Source organism: Thalassophryne amazonica, chromosome 18, assembly GCF_902500255.1.
Source record: "Thalassophryne amazonica chromosome 18, fThaAma1.1, whole genome shotgun sequence".
Taxonomy (NCBI): Eukaryota; Metazoa; Chordata; class Actinopteri; order Batrachoidiformes; family Batrachoididae; genus Thalassophryne; species Thalassophryne amazonica.
Window position 1 is genome coordinate 39,340,179 of NC_047120.1, and position 6,000 is coordinate 39,346,178.

The following is a 6,000-nucleotide window of genomic DNA, read 5'->3' on the forward strand; positions in this document are numbered from 1 at the left end:
TTTGTTTCTCCCATCACAGCCTTAGAAGGCTGCAACTCATCATACTGTAGAGCACTGTGCCTGGTTAATCTCCAAAAGGATATTGATATTCTTGAGACAGTCCAAAGAAGAGTAAAATGTATGATCTCAGGTTCCTGTGGGTTCGCTTATGTTGAGTGGTGAAGAAGTGGTCTGATGACTTTAGACAACAAAAGGCAAACCTGAGCTGTTTAAGATTGTTCACGAGTGTGAGGAGTTGGAAACCACAGTTTTATATTGTAAAATAAGAGATAGTTGCATACAGAGGCATACAAGGGGGAATTTACAAATATTAAAAAATGTTTGAATTGTGTATTTAATTAGGGTCAATTAGTCAAAATCCTGGTATTAACATTCAACAGGGTTTAACTTTTTAAAACCGCTTTTAAATATTACAAATTGGTTTGAATTTCGTTTAAATCACATATCTGTTTCAAACATACCTACAGTCAGTCAGTGAGCAAGTCTACCAGTGAGTCAATTAGTCAGTCAGTCAGTGAACCAATGAGTCTCTCAGTGATTGAATCTGTCAGTAAGTGATCCAATCAGTCAATGAGTCAGGCAGTCACTGAATGACTCACACAACGAATCACTCAATGAGTCATGCAGTAGGTCAGAGAGTCTATCAATGAATGAAACAATCAATCAATCATTGAGACAGTCAATTGCTTAGTGAATCAGGCAGTGAGTTAGTTAGTGAACATTTAATCATTCAGTCAGTGCTTCAGGCATTGAGTTAGTAAGTGAATTATTTTGTTAGTCAGGTGAGGAGTCAGGCCGTAAGTGAGTGAGAGAATCAGGCAGTGTGTCACTAAGTGAATATTTAGTCTGTTAGTCAGTGACTCAGTTGATGGGTGAATCAGGTAGTCACTGAGTCTGTCATTGAGGGAATCAGGTAGTGAGTCAGTGAGTGAATCATTTAATCAGTGATTGAGTCAGTCGCTGAGTTAGTCAGTGAGTCAATTAGTTATTCAGTCAGTGAGTCCATAAGTGAATCAGATGGTGAATGAGTAAGTCAGTCACTGATTTACTCAGTTATACAGGCAGTGAATGAGTCAGTCAGTGAGTGAATCAGTCAGTGACTGAGTGCCTCATTGAGGGAAGTGTGAGTGAATCATTTAGCCAATGAGTGAGTCAGTCGGTCAGTGATTGAGTAAGTTTGTGAGACAGTCACTGAGTCATTTAATTATTCAGTCAGTAAGTCCATAAGTGGATCAGTTAGTGAGTGAGCCAGTCAGTCAGTCACTGAGTTAATCAATTATAGTCAGTGGTGAGTCAGTCAATCAGTGAGCAAATCAGTCAGTTGCTCCATCAGTCAATGAGCAAGTCAGTGTATGAGTCAGTGTGAGTTAATACATTCCTTCTCTAGCTCTGTTAACACTAATGCATATGCATCTTTGAACTCATGGACTCATAGATATAATACAGGGGAGTACCACTGAACCACCTTTGTTGGCATCTGTTAACATAAATTGCAGTTATTCCTTTGGTTCCATACGTTTTGCACAATTGCACAACGAGGTCACCTTAATGTAAAACCATGACGTATTGATCTCATGAAATATTCTTACCATTGCACTCATAAGCATTCATTAAAAATATGGTGTAAAATATAGTGGTATTATAAGAAGGTTGCCACCCTACAGTCTGTTATTTTAACTGATTCTTTTTTATGTTTGGCTTGCCTCTACTGGTGGTTGGCTCTCACTGCGGTATTGTATCACTTCCTGTTCCGGAGCACAGCGGTGTTTTTCTGTATCTGTTAGCTGTTTAATCTGCGCAGTTAGATTGATCTAGTTATCTAGATTACGATTTGTTTCCCAGTGTAATCTTTACGTGCCTTAACTAAAGCACTCCTTCTGCTTCCATTCCAGCTTATTAATTAATCAAAAACCCAGACAGAGCTTTAATTCATTTGAAAGCTTGACTCTTAGTCTTGTCCATCCAAATTGGAAGTCCCAAAAACCAGTTTTATTTGTTATTATCTATCGTCCACCTGGTCGTTACTGTGAGTTTCTCTGTGAATTTTCAGACCTTTTGTCTGACTTAGTGCTTAGCTCAGATAAGATAATTATAGTGGGCGATTTTAACATCCACACAGATGCTGAGAATGACAGCCTCAACACTGCATTTAATCTAATTATTAGACTCTATTGGCTTTGCTCAAAAAGTAAATGAGTCCACCCACCACTTTAATCATATCTTAGATCTTGTTCTGACTTATGGTATGGAAATAGAAGACTTAACAGTATTCCCTGAAAACTCCCTTCTGTCTGATCATTTTTTAATAACATTTACATTTACTCTGATGGACTACCCAGCAGTGGGGAATAAGTTTCATTACACTAGAAGTCTTTCAGAAAGCGCTGTAACTAGGTTTAAGGATATGATTCCTTCTTTATGTTCTCTAATGCCATATACCAACACAGTGCAGAGTAGCTACCTAAACTCTGTAAGTGAGATAGAGTATCTCGTCAATAGTTTTACATCCTCATTGAAGACAACTTTGGATGCTGTAGCTCCTCTAAAAAAGAGAGCTTTAAATCAGAAGTGCCTGACTCCGTGGTATAACTCACAAACTCGTAGCTTAAAGCAGATATCCTGTAAGTTGGAGAGGAAATGGCGTCTCACTAATTTAGAAGATCTTCACTTAGCCTGGAAAAAGAGTCTGTTGCTCTATAAAAAAGCCCTCCGTAAAGCTAGGACATCTTTCTACTCATCACTAATTGAAGAAAATAAGAACAACCCCAGGTTTCTTTTCAGCACTGTAGCCAGGCTGACAAAGAGTCAGAGCTCTATTGAGCTGAGTATTCCATTAACTTTAACTAGTAATGACTTCATGACTTTATTTTCATTAGTTACTTCATCCAAACCATCAACATGTTTATTAGACCCCATTCCTACCAGGCTGCTCAAGGAAGCCTTACCATTATTTAATGCTTTGATCTTAAATATGATCAATCTATCTTTGTTAGTTGGCTATGTACCACAGGCTTTTAAGGTGGCAGTAATTAAACCATTACTTAAAAAGCCATCACTTGACCCAGCTATCTTAGCTAATTATAGGCCAATCTCCAACCTTGCTTTTCTCTCAAAAATTCTTAAAAGGGTAGTTGTAAAACAGCTAACTGATCATCTGCAGAGGAATGGTCTATTTGAAGAGTTTCAGTCAGGTTTTAGAATTCATCATAGTACAGAAACAGCATTAGTGAAGGTTACAAATGATCTTCTTATGGCCTCGGACAGTGGACTCATCTCTGTGCTTGTTCTGTTAGACCTCAGTGCTGCTTTTGATACTGTTGACCATAAAATTTTATTACAGAGATTAGAGCATGCCATAGGTATTAAAGGCATTGCGCTGCGGTGGTTTGAATCATATTTGTCTATTAGATTACAATTTGTTCATGTAAATGGGGAATCTTCTTCACAGACTAAAGTTAATTATGGAGTTCCTCAAGGTTCTGTGCTAGGACCAATTTTATTCACTTTATACATGCTTCCCTTAGGCAGTATTATTAGATGGTATTGCTTAAATTTTCATTGTTACGCAGATGATACCCAGCTTTATCTATCCATGAAGCCAGAGGACACACACCAATTAGCTAAACTGCAGGATTGTCTTACAGACATAAAGACATGGATGACCTCTAATTTCCTGCTTTTAAACTCAGATAAAACTGAAGTTATTGTACTTGGCCCCACAAATCTTAGAAACATGGTGTCTAACCAGATCCTTACTCTGGATGGCATTACCCTGACCTCTAGTAATACTGTGAGAAATCTTGGAGTCATTTTTGATCAGGATATGTCATTCAAAGTGCATATTAAACAAATATGTAGGACTGCTTTTTTGCATTTACGCAATATCTCTAAAATCAGAAAGGTCTTGTCTCAGAGTGATGCTGAAAAACTAATTCATGCATTTATTTCCTCTAGGCTGGACTATTGTAATTCATTATTATCAGGTTGTCCTAAAAGTTCCCTAAAAAGCCTTCAGTTAATTCAAAATGCTGCAGCTAGAGTACTGACGGGGACTAGAAGGAGAGAGCATATCTCACCCATATTGGCCTCTCTTCATTGGCTTCCTGTTAATTCTAGAATAGAATTTAAAATTCTTATTCTTACTTATAAGGTTTTGAATAATCAGGTCCCATCTTATCTTAGGGACCTCGTAGTACCATATCACCCCAATAGAGCGCTTCGCTCTCAGACTGCAGGCTTACTTGTAGTTCCTAGGGTTTGTAAGAGTAGAATGGGAGGCAGAGCCTTCAGCTTTCAGGCTCCTCTCCTGTGGAACCAGCTCCCAATTCAGATCAGGGAGACAGACACCCTCTCTATTTTTAAGATTAGGCTTAAAACTTTCCTTTTTGCTAAAGCTTATAGTTAGGGCTGGATCAGGTGACCCTGAACCATCCCTTAGTTATGCTGCTATAGACGTAGACTGCTGGGGGGTTCCCATGATGCACTGTTTCTTTCTCTTTTTGCTCTGTATGCACCACTCTGCATTTAATCATTAGTGATCGATCTCTGCTCCCCTCCACAGCATGTCTTTTTCCTGGTTCTCTCCCTCAGCCCCAACCAGTCCCAGCAGAAGACTGCCCCTCCCTGAGCCTGGTTCTGCTGGAGGTTTCTTCCTGTTATAAGGGAGTTTTTCCTTCCCACTGTAGCCAAGTGCTTGCTCACAGGGGGTCGTTTTGACCGTTGGGGTTTTACATAATTGTTGTATGGCCTTGCCTTACAATATGGGGCGCCTTGGGGCAACTGTTTGTTGTGATTTGGCGCTATATAAAAAAATTGATTGATTGATATGGCTGGCACATTGGTGTCCACATGATTTATGATGTCTTGTTGCTTATTACAGGGATCTGGTGGCCACTTAGGCCACCATTGCTTGTTTTAAAAACCTCTTGATTATGAAACAGCAATAACAACATCCGTCATGACTGTGCTTGGAAATTATAACCTGTATTATGACTATATTATCTAATAAATATAGTGGAGTACTTTGCAATTATGGGAGCTTATTAACGAGAAGAAATAAGGGTCTGATTAATTAATCTATATTATAATGGCCAAGTGGCCTCTGTGTGTGTATGCGTGTGTGTGTGTGTGTGTGTGTGTGTGTGTATGGCTTCGATCATGGAGAAACTGGGAAGAGCACACATTTGACATTTGGTATGCGTATGTATTTTGAGTCAAGGATGAATGCTGTGTAAATGGAAAGTTGATAGGACTAATATTTTTGGAAAAATTAGTATTATTAGCTAACAACAGTGAACAATGGAAATTGTCCTGTGATGCACCATGGGAGTTCAGGGTTTTAAATTATGTTGTTGTGATTCATGTTTAACAGTGTTGTGTTATTGATTTGTGCTTTTGTAGTTCAATTGGTTTAGTCAGTTTAGTTAAGTGTTATGTTGTCATTACCATGAGTGAAAAGTGTAGTGCTTTTGATGTCTTCTGCCACAGTCTCTGTTTGTGGGTGTGTAAAAATAAAAGCACCTGTTTGCCGCAGAATGCAGAAACGACAAAAAGCTCTGTGTGTGTGTGTGCGTATAACTTCTATCACAGACAAACTGTGGAGGACAGACATTTGCCATTTGGTATTCTTATGCATTTTGGGTCAAAAATTTTGCCAAAATGGAACATTGATAGGACTAATATTTTTGCAGAAACTACGGATGTTAGCTAAAAACACTGAACAGTGGACGCTGCTAATTACATTCCGGATGCACACAGCCTTCCAGCAGAGGGCGGTAAATCATCTATATATTAAAAGAAAAGTGTGCATTTTATTTAGTAAGTTCAATGCAAGTATATAATTGTAAATAAGTTAAAAATACATGGATGACACAAGAAAAACACTTATTTCCATTGTGGTCCATTACAAATTACAAGTAATAATAAAATAAAAATAATATTGTTAATAATAATAATTATTATCATTGTTATTGTAATATATATATATGATAACAAGAACCT